Source organism: Astyanax mexicanus, chromosome 10 (genome assembly GCF_023375975.1).
Source record: "Astyanax mexicanus isolate ESR-SI-001 chromosome 10, AstMex3_surface, whole genome shotgun sequence".
NCBI classification, from domain to species: Eukaryota; Metazoa; Chordata; class Actinopteri; order Characiformes; family Acestrorhamphidae; genus Astyanax; species Astyanax mexicanus.
Genome location: NC_064417.1, coordinates 20961054 through 20975922, shown reverse-complemented (window position 1 = coordinate 20975922; position 14869 = coordinate 20961054).

Below are 14869 nucleotides of genomic sequence, written 5' to 3'. Positions count from 1 at the left end.
ATTACATAAGCTGTCAGTAGTAGCCCAATATTTTATTTTCGGGGTCCCAATATTTTATTTTCTATATGACTGTAAAGCAAGGCAAAATACTGCATGCAAAAAAACAACAACAACAACAAAAAAAAACACACAGCTGAAAGAATTCTGCATGGAAGAGTGGGTTAAGCTTCTTCTCAGTTGATTTACAGGTAGAATGTTGTAGGGCATTGGATGTCTTAATGTTTTCCTTGTAAACAAATTGCATTTATGTTTATTACACTTTACAGCAACATGTGTTAACATTTGAGTTTATTTCAGCTATATACTATTGCATCTAAGAAAATTAAATTAAAAAGTTTTTTTCAGTAATTCGGCTAAAAATGTGAAATTCAAATGTGATATAGATATATTACACACGGAGTGATCTGTTCAAGCATTCATTTATTTTATTGTTGATGATTATGGCTTACAGCCAATGACAATGTAAAAACCTGAACCATCACTGACCATCTGTAAATTTTACATTTCATTTGTAAATCAAGGGAACAGAGTCTGGAGGAAGAGTGGAGAGACACACAGTCCAAACTGCTTGAGGTCTAGTGTGAAGTTTCCACCAATCAGTGATGGTTTGGAGAGACATGTGATCTGCTGGTTTTGATCCACTGTGTTTTATTATCAAGTCTAAAGTCAGTGCAGTGTTTTCACAGAAAATCTTACAGCACTTCATGCTTCCCTCTGCTGACAACTTTTATGGAGATGTGGATTTCATTTTCCAGCAGGACTTGGCACACTGCCTACACTGCCAAATATTCTAATATTCTAATTTTCTGAGACACTGAGTTTTGGGTTTTAACTTGGTGTAAGCCATAATCATCAACAACAAAAGAAAAACACTTTAAATAGATCACTCTGTGTATAATACATCTACTGTATATAATGTATGATTTTCCACATTTTAAACTGAATTACTGAAATAAAGTAAATTGTCAATGCTATTCTAATTTTTTTTAGATGCACTGGTAAGTTTAATCTGTCAGTGCTATATAAAAGAAGCTTAAATGGTTGATACAGTATGTTTTTCTGTGGTGTTCTAATTATTGTTTGACATGACTGTAAAGCAAGGCAACATCCTGCCCCCAGTATCCTGCACCAGCGGTCCTGCTCAATTAAACCCCACATCGTTTGATATACATTCTTCTACAAATCACCTCACCTGCAGGTGAAATATTCCCTGCTGTGTCTGAGATATTTTATAACATCTGATGTTATTATGTCATCGCCGGGATGTTTATTTGCCTTGATTTCAGCCATGCTGCCCAGCAGTCGTACACAGGCTATAAAAGCTCGCTGACAAAGACAGAGTGCTAAAGAGGAGGCAGGGCAGGCTTGGAGGTGGTGTAGCGTGTCTAATGGACTGCAGTGAGCTTTGCTGGCACTTGATTATGACCAGTGCAAGTATGAATACAGAATTGCGCCTTTGTGAGCTCACTGCTGTTGCAATGCCTTTCCATTTAGTAGGAGCCAATGGCTATAATGGAGCCAATTGCATTGGATTAGTCATTTTTTGGATGATTCTGTTTTAGGGTGTTTTAGGGTATATATATATATATGCCTGAATTATAAGTACATTTCATAGATTTTTTATTCGTTTGCTATATCAATTGCTTTACATAATAATTCTACTTGTAATGTTATGGTCAGATAAATAAAATAAATATAGATTTGAAATACATATTTTAAAATTAGATGAAGAAAGAAAACCCTATTGAGAGTACAGTTAGAGAGAAGTTTGGGAGATAGAAGCTCAGAAAATGATGCTTGTTATTATAGCCTACAAAATATAGACCAGACAGTTATAGATAGATAGATAGATAGATAGATAGATAGATAGATAGATAGATAGATAGATAGATAGATAGATAGATAGATAGATAGATAGATAGATAGATAGATAGATAGATAGATAGATAGATAGATAGATAGATAGATAGATAGATAGATAGATAGATAGATAGAGCCACCAAACCAAGCTGAACTGCTTGAATTTTTGCACCAGGAGTAAAGGCATAAAGTTATCCAAAAGCAGTGTGTAAGACTGGTGGAGGAGAACATGCCAAGCCGCATGAAAACTGTGATTAAAAACAAGGGTTATTATTTCTGAACTCTTAAAACTTTATGAATATGAATGTCTTTGCATTATTTGTGGTCTGAAAGCTCTGCATCTGTTTTGTTATTTCAGCCATTTCTCATTTTCTGCAAATAAATGCTCTAAATAAGAATAGAGCTGTATGTGTGAAGCACCCTGTAAAATAGGTTGAAAGAAGTCAATGTAGAGGTTCTTCACCACTTCAAAGGTTCTTTATATTCACTGCTTCTTTACAAAATAATTGTTTTAACCCTCATAGCACCGTTATTTTTGTAACGTATGGAAACACTGAAACATATGGAAAACCTTCCACATAAAATAGCCAGTAAAAATGACCAGTAAATTACACTGTAGTCATAAGAACATGACTTGCTATATTAAACAGTAGAACATAAATGATAAGCTTCTATTGCTCTGATATTAAAATGTGTCCAACCATCCACTTTATTCCTGCACTTGAGAAAGTGCAGTAGTAAACCTGTAATGTCACTCCCATTATTTCTCATACAGGTTTAGATATTCATCTTGCATACACATGTAACCTTTTCCCTGAGCAGCCTGCAGATTTATGGGGATTACAGAAATGTCACTTGTTGTGGATTATGTGCAGGTATCACAATGCCCAGTGCTATCAGTCAGTTTATGGCTCAAAAATAAGGCCAGACAAAGATATAAACACACAACAGCAGTGAAGGCATTGTACACAGAAGAAGAGTTGCAAGATAAGAATGCAAGTGGAAACATATGTATCTTTGTAAGTAAATTTTGTTTATACATGTAATATTTCTCATTTTGAGATGAAAGAATATTATTAAAAATATTATTAGGACAAAATTAGTCCTAAATCTTAAATGACTAAAATGCAGCACTAAAAGCATTTTTGTAATAGTTTCTAGTACTAGATATACTGTAACTATGTTTAACTATTTTTTTAAAGTGTTATAAAGTACTAGTGTAGTACTATATAATGATAGCTGTAAATCATTATTCCTTATAACCATTTGTGAATGTTATAAATATCGACAGAAGAAATCCAACCAATAAAAAGAGCAACTTAACCATTCAAATAATAATTTACGCCTAATTTCCCCATACTTCTTGGTTTAAGACCGAAGCATGGCCCATTACATTTACTACAGAACCCCTAAGGAAACAATACAGCACTACATTGCAAAATCTTAGCAGTAGCGAAATAATCTAGGCAATAAATCTCAATTTTATCTTTGATGAGGAATTTTTGTCTTACCAAGCAATTTGAATGTAAGATTATTTTTCTTATATTAGTAATATTTTCATCTGTAAAGTTATTTTGATACTTTTGTCCAAATTTAAGCAAAAGAAAGAAAAAAAAAATCTTACTTCACTCATTTTGAAATGCTGTAATTGCTTATTTTAAGAAATCTTACTAAGAACAAAATGCTTACCCCAGTGGCAGGTTGTTTTGCTTAAATAAAATCAGCATATAAGTCTTAATTTACATAGATTCTGTCTAGTTTTTTTGCAGTGTAAGAAGTCATTAATAAAAGTAAAAAGTTGTAACATGAGCCATCATACTACAAATACGTGAAAAAAACACAATAGAACAAAATAAATTTGTTTAAAAAAGTAAATGTACTGACCAAATATTATTTTTTAAACAACCATTAGCAGAAAATCTATTAGTCTTTTTGTGTCTAGATATTAGACAAAAAAATAACTATTTTGAAATAAGTTAATTGTAAAGCAATCTACAAATGTATATATATATATATATATATATATATATATATATATATATATATATATATATATATATATATATATATATATATATACATATATATACATATATATATAACAGTTGCTTTTGGATGCTTATGGTTATTTATATGGTTACAGGGATCTTCACAGTGGAGAAAAATCTCCATCATTACATGATTCAATATATAAATAGTTATATGTAATATACATTTACATATGGTTATATGTGGTATACATATATTTCTTGAAAAGTACATACTCTTACACTTATTTACTTATATCAGATGCCTCAGCTCAAAGACTATTAACAGGTTGGGAAAGCATTCTCTAAACATGTAGAGAAATGATAACAGTGCCCTACAGAATGACAATTCTGTATAGAATAACAAAATTAACGTTTTCTGCAGCAGTAGTGAATATTGATTCTGTTGTATTATATATATATAATAAACTGTTGTATTTATTTGGCTCTTTATCAGTTCACACTTTTTTCAACCTGAAAAACATCTCGAGGTGAAGGTTAAAGGCTGTGTAGATGATTTAGTGATGAGGATTTGTGTGAAGGCAGAGCATGATTATAAATAAACAGTTCTGTCTGTTAGCTATCCCTGTTTGGGCCATCATTACCTAATTAGGCCAACAGTAAGCAAACAACTGCACTGAAGGCAAACAACTTCGGTCGCTTTTCCGGCAAGCATCTTTAAACCATCAATCTCCTCGCAGTCGAACCCCAGTCATTTCCTCTGGAGCCGCTTTCATATTGCCATTTTACTGCCTAATGATCTGTAAAGACATTTGCTTTGTTGGCAAAAACAACAAACTAATACCCGCTCTAATAACTTGAATAATGTTTACCCAACAAATCTAACGATTAAAAATGTGGGCCAGGCAATACGGGTTTAATGTGTTGAGACTGAGTAAACAAGGCTGCTCTAATCCACTGACTATTTTGGTTTCAGGGCATTAATAAATCCCCAATATGCTGCATTAAGCTCATCATTTATTTATTTATTTGTTTTTAGACGAGAAGAATTAACCTGCCCTAACCTTAAACACACTTTAAAAAGACTTTAAAAGCTTTCTGAATGGAGCTTAGCTTGGAAAAGAGGCTTTAAAAAAAAGAAAACAGGTTTACTCACAAGTGGTTTAAACAGAACCATCACAATTCAGAGGAAAACCAACCTGAATGCTGGACACAAAACCCTTTAAAAATAATTCAGTGGTTCTATAGAGCTTACAATAAAGGGTTCCACAACTTTTACAAACAATTTTCTAGTGAAATAATGTAGCAAACAAAATTTCAAAAAGGTCTCAACAAACACAGAACCATTTTTGAGCTCTAAGAACCATATAATGGTGTAAAAAAGTGTTTGCCTCCTTTATGATTTTTTTTGCATGTTTGTCACTCTTAAATGTTCAGATCATCAATTAAATGTAATTATTAATCAAATACAACAGAAGTAAACCCCAAATGCATTTTTCAAATTAAAGTTTTCAATTATTAAGTGAGAAAACAAAATCCAAACTTGCAAGGCCCTGTGTGCAAAAAAAAAAAAGTGTTTAAAACTGTGGTTTATCACACCTGAGTTCAGTTTCTCTTGCCACACCCAGGTCTGATTAATTATCAATTTTACAAGAACACATTTTGATGATCCCCAAGACTTTTGGGGAAATATTCTGTGCACTGACCAGTCAAAAGGTGAACTTTTTGGAAGGTGTGTGTCCCATTACATCTGGCGTAAAACTAACACCACATTTAAGAAAAAAAAAAGAAAAAAAAAACACAGTAAAACATGGTGGTGGTAGTAGTGTGATGGTCTCAGGCTGTTTTGCTGCATCAGGGCCTGGAAGATAAATGGAACTATGAATTCCTCTGTCTAGCAAAAGATTGTAAAGGAGAATGTCCGGCCATCTGTTTGTGACCTCAAGCTGAAACGAACTTGGGTTCTGCAGCAGGACAATGATCCAAAACACACCACTTTTTCACACATGGCCATATAGGTTTGTATTTTTTTCCCTTTCTCCCTAAATAATAATAAAAAAAAAAACATTAAAAAACTTTCATTAATTTTCATTAATATTTAAAACAGTTTGATGATCTGAAACCTTAAAGAGTGACAAACATGCTTAAAAAAAACGTTACAACCGTTACGTTTCACACCGTTACAAACCGTACAAGTTTTACACTGTGTGACCTATGCATTCTAAAGGTTTTTCGAGTTTTTGCCAACTGAGTAAAAAATGCTGCTCTAATCTCCCCTTTTTCCACAGCTGTTTATACTGTAGAACCATTGCTTTTACCCCCAAAAAATTCTTGAAAAATGCTCCCACTGCTCTCATACGTTATTATAGAACAATTTCTCCAGTATCCACCCGAACCCATTTTACATAATGCAACAAAAACAATTAAATAAAACTACAGTATAGCATGGAAAAAAAAAATCACACTCTTTGTTCTATATAGAACCATTTGAGTAGTTAGGCATATATACTGTGTAACCACTGTGTTTAAATAACCCTTGAACGATGTTTCCATTTTTGTTATATTAAGTCAGAAAATCCCTTGTAGAAAAATACAGAACCAAGTTTTGGTAAGAATATAAGCAGAAAAAAAAATGTTTTTGATGTTATATAGAACCAACCAAAAGACTATACCCAACCAAGTTTCCTTTATATAGGACAAAAAAAAAAAAAACATTAAAAAAAAAAACTTTTTTTTTCCAAACTGAAACAGAAACCAGGGTTTCCAAATTGAAATTGTGTGATACTGTGTGACCATACATTTCCCTAAAGAACCCTTCCATAAGGATCCAACTAAGAACCACACCAGAATTTCAGCTTTACCACTGTGTGAAATATATGACCCTTGCAAGGTGTTTCACTGGTGTTAAGCTAAGTCAAAATTCACATTTTCAGTACTCTATAGAACCCTATTTTGGGTTCTACGGTTATATATAGTGGAGAACCCTTGCATAACCCTTGCAAGGTGTTCCACTGCTGTTCAACTAAGTCAAATTCACATTTTCAGTACTCTATAGAACCCTATTTTAGGTTCTATCATTATATAGAGTGTAGAAACCCTGTATAACCCTTGCAAGATGTTCCACTGGTGTTAAAAGTCAGAATTCACATAAACCAACGATTTTCAGTGATGCAAAAAATCTAACATTTTGCTAAAAATGTAGACACTTGTATACATTTTTTGATGTCATATACAACAAATTGTTTGGAGAACCAAACACAACCTGTTTTCAATAGTAAATAAGAACAATTAAACACTATAGTGTGAGCACTCAAGTGTTTTTAGAGTTTTAACAGGATGCACTGTAGAATCATTGCCAAAGAACCCTTGCATTCCACTGCTGTTACATAAATCATATTACACTTTTACAGCACTACATGGAAAACTGTGCTTAGTATTGTGCTTTGCTAATGTAAGCACTTTGTACACTGCAAAAAAATACATTGGCAAAAACTAGACAAAATATACTGTATGTAAAGTGAGATTTATATGCTTATATTAGCCAATGAAATCTGCCATTAGGGTAAGCAAAGTTTTTCTTTAGTAAGATTTCTTAAAATAAGCAAATGCAAAGTCTCAAAATAAGTGAAGGAAGACTTAAATCAAGCAAAAATTACAGATTTTTTTTTTTTTTTTTTTACCTAAAATTTGGACAAAAGAACGGTGACTTTCTGCTCATTTTGAATTCTAATTACACTGCAATAAAATAAATCTTGAAAGTAAAGTGAAATAATCTAATTTGAAGGCAATACTTCTTAACCCTAAATACTACTAAATACTGTAATTGTTTACAATGATTATCTTGCTTATTTTAGGACCAATGATATAAACTCTTCTTTATTGCCTGAATTATCATCTTATTTTAAGTAATTTGAACTCAAAATAAGCAGAAAACGTCATAGTCATGTGATTCTGATCCTTGTGTCCAAATGTCAAAATAGTGATTTTTACTTGATTTAAGTCTTACTTCACTCATTTTGAGACTGTGTTTTTTTTTTTGCTTATTTTACAAAATCTAAGTCAAATGTGCCTTCCCCATTGACAGATTTAGTTTTTGCTTAATATAGGCATATACATCTCAATTTACATATATTTTGTCTAGTTTTTGCCAATTGATTCGTTTTGCAGTGACCATATAGACACAATTATATGTGTATAAAAAACAGCAAAAAAAGTTATAAAATATTAATATATGCAACAAAAACATAACCTTTTTATAGTGCTATTTAGAACCAACTGTTCACAGAATCATAATTGGATATTTCCTACCCTTGCAGTAAATACATTTAAAACCTTCTTCTCTGAGTTTTTTTTCCAATAGATACTGCCTTTTCTGATTTACCATCGTATAACTTTTGCATTGCTTTTATATTAAGTCAAAGTGCACATTTCCTGTACCACACAGGTAAAGATTTAAGAAGAACACATTTTTGAGTTTATAGACCCAGTTCCTCAAAGTACCATATACATCATGCTTTCAACCATAAAGAAAGAGACATTCAACCTCCCAAACTCATTTAAGTCCTCAGAACCAGAAGTTTTCTGGCTTTTTTCTCACACTTGTATAACTTGGGAATAAGCCAGTTTGCGTTCAGTTTGCATGTAGTTTCTCATTAGTAATCCTGATGGCGTAATAAAGTCAGGCAGCATGGGATTAACTACAGGATAAATGCTTTCAAATGATTATTTTAGTTTTCACAGTTGCATATACTGTAGAACCCTTGCTTTTAAGAATCATTATAGTGCCAACAACCAAGTATTAAAAACGATATTCACAGTCATATAGAGGCTTCATAATGCACTGATAAGCACTGGATACTTATTATTCATAAAGCATAAATATATTCAAACCAATCTGGCCCTTTGTGGAAAAAAGTGTTTGCCCCTCACTCCCTAAGAAAATTAATTGTGATTAATCACACTTTTTGGAAAGTTAAATTTCACAACCAGACCTGATTACTACCAGATCTGTAAAATCAAGAAATCAATTAAAATAGAACCTGTCTGACAACATGAAGCAGCTTTAAGATCTCAAAAAGCAACACATTATGCTGTGATCTGAAGAAATTCAAAAACAGATGAGAAAACAAAGTCGGGAAAAGGTTACAAAGTCATTTCTAAGGCTTGAGGACCACAGTGAGAGCTATTATTAACAAATGGAGAAAACACTGGTGAACCTCCCCAGAAGTGTCGGACCTACCAAAATTACTTGAGCATGAACAAAAGAGCATGAACAACTCATCCATGAGGTCACAAAAGAACCCAGAAGAACATTTAAAGAACTGCAGGTCTTACTTGCCTCAGTTAGGGTCAGTGTTAATGATTCAATAATAAAAATAATAAAAACAGCTGGACAACTTTCTGTAATAGATGGAACCAGCAAAACTGCGGTTTACCAGACAATCCTAAAGGAGAATACTTTACCCCACTGTAGTTACCCTTCAAATAAAGTGTTACCAAAGAGGAACATTCATTCATTTTTTAAGAGTGTAGCTTCTTTGCATCACCTCACATCGTCCTTATCTAGGTCTAATAAAGCTGTAATTTCCTAAAAGAACTACAGAATCGTTGTGTATGAACTCTCAATGAATATTGAGCAACAAAATAGTTTCCAATATACCATATCATTATTTTAAAGGCACAGCTCAACAACATACAAGAACTATTCAGAGATAAAAGCAATCGCACCACTGGATATCTCCACACAGCTGCGCGTGAGCGAGGAAAATGGATGGGCTGGGGTCTTGTGAATAAAGTCAGAGTTTTCTGAGAGCACAGCTGAAGCAGGCGAGAATGGCTGGAGGACAAGCCCCCAGCAGCTAGCATCTGCTATCACTCTCATTGATTGGAGTCGGAAGCCGGTTCACTTCCAACCGCATGGCATATACTCCAGTGCCCCATGGCACAAGCACTGCCTGGGGCATCAAAGTGTTGCAACACTGCAGGAGCGCTGTAGTCTCCAGAAGTCTCACTCTCTCGCTTGTTTTTTTTTTTTTTTCCCCTTTCTTGCAGTTAATCAATGTGGCTTCCTCCCCGCTCAACGGCTACGTAATGCCGCAGTAGACCGACTACAGCAGGCTTCAGACCAAACTCACTGCCTCACTCGCTGTGTTCCATCATCGTCCACCTGCAGAGCGTGGACATTTACCACACATCAAAAGCGTTAGCTTAGCACACGCTGGCAAAACACCCATATGATCAAAACAACATGCTTATGTGCTAACACGCTCCGGCAACCGTGAAGATGTATGGGCGCAAGCGGAGAATCCGAGACAATCACACGGCACACATGAGTAAACACACACACACACACACACACACACACACACACACACACTTTCTCTCCAGCTAATATCCCTGCACCTAATAAAGCCAGGCATTTGCAGTCTCGTCTCTTAGAGTCTCTAATAAAAAAAAAACACGAGTCGATACATTCCCATCAATGAAACAGTGGCACTCCCAATTCCACTCTTTGGACATAAACCAATTAAATCCCTATGATTTATTTCAGGGTCCAAATGCTATACGGTATTAATAAGATTTTTTAAATTAGAACAAGAAAGGAAACCTAGTTTCGGAGCAAAAAAAAAAAAACATAAATTGTACAACAGGGTTTCCAATGACAATGACATTGTCTGCTACTAAAGCACCTTGAAGAGTTCTTTCAGGACCACTACAATGGATTATATTGCTTTTAAATTAAGCAGAAACACTCCTTTCAGCTGTTTTAAAGTCAGTATACAGCTGGTTTTCCATGCAATACTCGCATTCCAGAGGGTTTTGAAAGAATTGCCTTTACAAAAGAACACCAAAGCACACATTTCCAGTAATATACAGAACACTGCTTTGTTAAAAAAAAGTGAAAAAAAGTGTATATAATTTACTATTAGAGTTCTCACTAACTGTTAAGGTTTTAAAAGTATTCTTTAAATTAGAACAAAAGGGGAATTTAGCTTTGAAGCAATATAGAAATCAAATGTTCAAAGAACCATATACTGGACAACTGGGTTTCCAATGCCAATGGAATTGTCTGCTAATAAATAAAAAACCCTTGCAGAACCTTTTCAGAACTATTGCAGTAGGTTAAATAAAATCAAATGACACATTTTCACTAAAATATAGAACAACACTTTGCTAAAAAAAAAAAAAAAAAAAAAAAACACTTTTTTGATGTTATATAGAAAAAATTGTTTAAAGCTCTGTATATAACAGGGTTTCCAGTGCCAATTAAATATGGTCTGTTCTAAAGAACCTTTGCAGAACCCTTTTAGGACCATTGCGATGGATTCCACCGCTTTGCTAAAAATTTGTAATAAGGACACTTTTTAATGTTATATAGAACCAATTGTTTAAAGATATTTAAGCAACAGGGTTTCTAATGCCATTGCAATACTGTCTGTACTAAGGAACCCTTGCAGACCCCTTTCAGAACCACTGCAATTGGTTCCACTGAAAATAAATCAGGTCAAACTACACTTTTCCAGTGCAATATAGAACACCACTTTGCCAAAAAAGTAATAAGGACCCTTTTTTGATGTGATCGTTCAAAGGCCTGTATACAACAGAGTTTCCAATGCCAACTCAATATGGTCTGTACTGAAGAACCATTACAGAACACTTTCAGGACCATTGCGATGGGTTCCATTGCTTTTAAATTAAGTAAAAGTACACCTTTACAGTGAAATAATGAACACTGCTTTGCTAAAAAAAAAAAAAAAAAAAAAAAAAAAAGTAATAAGGATTTTTTTTTTTATATTATATAGAACCAATTGTTTAAAGATTTGTATACAACATGGTTTCCAGTGCCAATGCAATATTGTCTATGACTAAAGAACCCTTGCAGTACACTTTCAGGACCATTGCAATTGGTTCTACTGAAGTTAAATTAAGTCATAGCACACCTTTCCAGTGATATATAGACCACCACTTTGCTAAAAATGTAATAAGAATACATTTTGATGATATATAGAGTCAATTGTTCAAAGGTCATATACACAGGTTTCCTGTGCCAATGCAATATTGTCTGCTATTAAAGAACCTTAAAGATCCCTTTCAGGACCATTGCAGTGGGTTTCACTGCAGTTACATTTAGTCAAAGCACACATTTATGTAATATATGGAACACCATTAGCTATATAAGTAATAAGTGTACTTTTAATGTAATATAATGTAATATAGAACCAATTGTTCCAAGGTCTTTCCAGTGCCAATGGAATATTGTCTACGACTAACGAACCCTTGCAGAACCCTTTCAGTGCCATTACAATGGGTTACATCGCTGTTAAATTAAGTCAACATACTCTTTTCCATTAATATATAGAACACCACTTTGCTAAAAAAAATAATAAGGATTTTTTATTTTTATGTTATATAGAAATTATGTATACAAGAAAGTTCTCAATGGCAATTTGATACTGTCTACTACTAAAGAACCCCAGCAGAACACTTTCAGAGTGATTGCAATGGGTATAGTACACCTTTCACTTGTTCAAATGCCTGTAGACAACAGGGATTTCAATGCCATACAATATTTGCATTCCAAGGATTCCTTCTTTGGGTTCCTGCAGTTTGTAGTATATACTGTATCAGAATTGACTTTCCTAAATAACCCTTGCTATTGGTTCCACTGTTGTTAATTAAGCCAAAGTGGACATTTCCAGTAATATAGAAGAACACCACTTTGATAAACAAATATAAGCAGGATTGTAACCAAAGGCTGAATGGATTTAATTGGTTCTTAGTGTTCTCACACTGTATACAGTACTGTATAACCATTGCACTTACTAAAGAACCCCTGCAGAACCCATGCAAGGGGCCACACTACTGTTATACTGAGACAGAACGTTAACTTTTTCAGTGCTACATACAGTAAAACCCCACTTTGCTAAGAATGTGAGCAGGAAACTTGTGGGTGCTCTATAAAACCAGTCTGTCAATAAACTACTGTATATAAAACAATCACAGAAAAGAACAATAGAACCCAAAGCTGTATATTTAATTGGTTCTCTGCGTTTTAAAATTGTACATACTATATCTGAATTTCCTTCAGAAAGGAACCTTTCCCAAACCATTTCCGGAGTGTCTGATGCTGTTTTGAGTCAAAGCACACCTTTGCAGTAATAAATAGAGCGTCATTTTGCTTAAAGTGTAAGCTGTGCACTTTTCATTTGATGTTATAGAAAAATGATTTGTGTGGGGGAAAAAAAAAAACTATATACAACTATCAAAAAACTTTTTACCCAAAGCTGTATTTTTTTTATTAGAATTCTCACAATTGTAAATACTGTATAGCCGTTGTCCTCACTAAAAAAAAACCCTTGTAAAACTCTTGCAAAGGGGTTCACTATTGTATACTAGAGTCAAAGTTCCTTGTTTTCCATTAACAGTAAATTTGCTAATGTTGAATCAACACTGTTAGTGGTAAATTAACACTAACTGGATATTTGGCTTGAACATTTGAGAGTGTCAATTTAACACAAAATGGGTAGGTTAAACACTGGTAAAGTATTGTGTACTATATAAAACCCAATTTTGTATGTAGAACCAACTTCAAATAACCATAGATTTTCTTTTTTACCATGCAATATGTGCATATCAAAGCTTGCAGTTGTATATAAAGAACCTTTGCAAAGCGTTGTTGTACAACATGGTTTTCAATGCTAATGCAATATTGTACTTACTAAAGAACCCTGCAGAACACTTTCAGAAGCATTGAGATGGGTTCCACTGCTGTTAAATTAAGTCAAAAGACACCTTTCAATTGTTCAAAGGTCTGTATACAACAGGGTTTCCAATGTCAATGCAATATTAATTGTTCTAAAGAACTCCTGCTGAAAACTTCCAGGGCCATTACAATGGGTTCCAATGATGTTAAATGACATAAGTCAACGTACAAAGTACCTTTCCAATATTACATAAAAAAAAAACACTTTGTTAAAAATGTACTAAAGAACACTTTTTTTTGATGTTGTATAGAACCAATTGTTCAAAGGTTTCCAATGCCAATGCTATGCATTGTTTGTACTAAAGTGACCCATGCAGATCACTTTTAGGACCATTGCAATGTGTTCTAATTCTGGTAAATTAAGTCAAAGAACACCTTTCAATTGTTTACAGGTCTGTACACAACAGGTTTTTCACTGCCATGCAATATTGGTAACATTTGCAAGGGGTTATATTGCTGTTATACATCAAAGCACATCTGTTTTAGCAATTTGCTGGAACAGGATATAGGCAGAACACTTTTTACTGTACACAACCATCATAGAAAACAGCAATTCAAGGGTTCAAATCCTGTTTTGCTAAGAACTTAAGCAGAAAAGTTTTTGTTGATGTTATATACTGTAACACTCAATCTTTAAAGAACTGTCTACAATCAGACCATGATAGAAAGAGCAATTTACGAATTTAACAGTCTAAATAGAACCCTGTTTTGCTAAGAATATCAGCAGAACAGTTTTTGTTGATGTCATATACTGTAAAACCCATTCTTTAAAGAACTGTATGCAACCAAACCATCATAGAAAAGGAGATTTTATCAAATCAAAGTCGTAATAAAACCGTCTTTTGCTACAAAGTGTCAGCAGAACACTTTTTTTTTAAACAGTTATATAAAGCCAATAAGATGTTTGATCTAATTAGAATCAACAGATGAGCAGTGAAGCTACTCTCCCTGTACCCAATAAAGTCAGGCATTTGCAGTCTCATCTCTTAGTGTCTCTAATAAAAAAAAAAGAAAAAGAAAAAAGAAAAAACAAAACACACGAGTCGATGCATTTGCATCGATGGAACTGTGGCAGTCCCGTTTCCACTCTTTGGGGATAAACCAATTAAAAGCCCGTGATTTATTTCAGAGTCAAGGTATGACGTCTCCATTTCGGGCGGCTCTGTGTGATAAGAAGACAAGTGTTCTGGTGGGCCGGCCCCCTTCATTGGTGTGCGAGGCATGCACAGCCTCTCCATTCTCCGCCACATCAGGAAAC